This window comes from Eurypyga helias, unplaced genomic scaffold (assembly GCF_000690775.1).
Source record: "Eurypyga helias isolate BGI_N326 unplaced genomic scaffold, ASM69077v1 scaffold16298, whole genome shotgun sequence".
Taxonomy (NCBI): domain Eukaryota; kingdom Metazoa; phylum Chordata; class Aves; order Eurypygiformes; family Eurypygidae; genus Eurypyga; species Eurypyga helias.
In genome coordinates this window covers 14,764-15,475 of record NW_010269043.1, presented here as the reverse complement: position 1 = coordinate 15,475, position 712 = coordinate 14,764, and positions in this window count along the sequence as shown.

Below are 712 nucleotides of genomic sequence, written 5' to 3'. Positions count from 1 at the left end.
GGGGAGAGAGCACAGCAGGGGCAGCTCCCCCAAACTAGCCAAAGGGATATTCCATACCATATGATGTCATGGTCGGTACATAAATTGGGGGTAGTTGGCCGGGAGGCAGCCGTCACTGCTCCAGGACTGGCTGGGCATCAGTCAGCAGGTGGTGAGTGGTTGTATTGTGCATCACTTATTTTGTATATTCTTTTATCATTGTTGTTATTATTATTTCTCTTCCCTTGCTCTCCTATTAAACTGTCTTTATCTAAACTCATGGGTTTCACCTTTTTTCTTCTGATTCTCCTCCCTATCCCACCCAAGGGGAGGGGGGGCAGGAATGAACGAGCAGCTGTGTGGTGCTTTGTTGCCAGCTGGGGTTAAACCATGACATAGCATTTAAATAATAAATTGCTACTAAATTGGCATATCATGCCAGTTTCAGATTCAGCAATGTCCAAGAACAGCCTCATATCTGAGAAGAAATATCTGAAGACTAGTGGAATATAATCAATCTCAAGTTGTGCTGAATGCAAACCTCCTTCTACTTTCTTGCCAAACAAATTTGATTAATTAGGTGCTTTAACATTCAGTCAGAAACGAAAGCACACAACTATTCTGCAGCTGGACTGAACAATCTCAATCAACATTAAAAAAAACAAAAAACAAAAAACAAAACCCAAACCCATATAAATTGAATAAGGACTATCTAAAAATATATCTTGCTTTA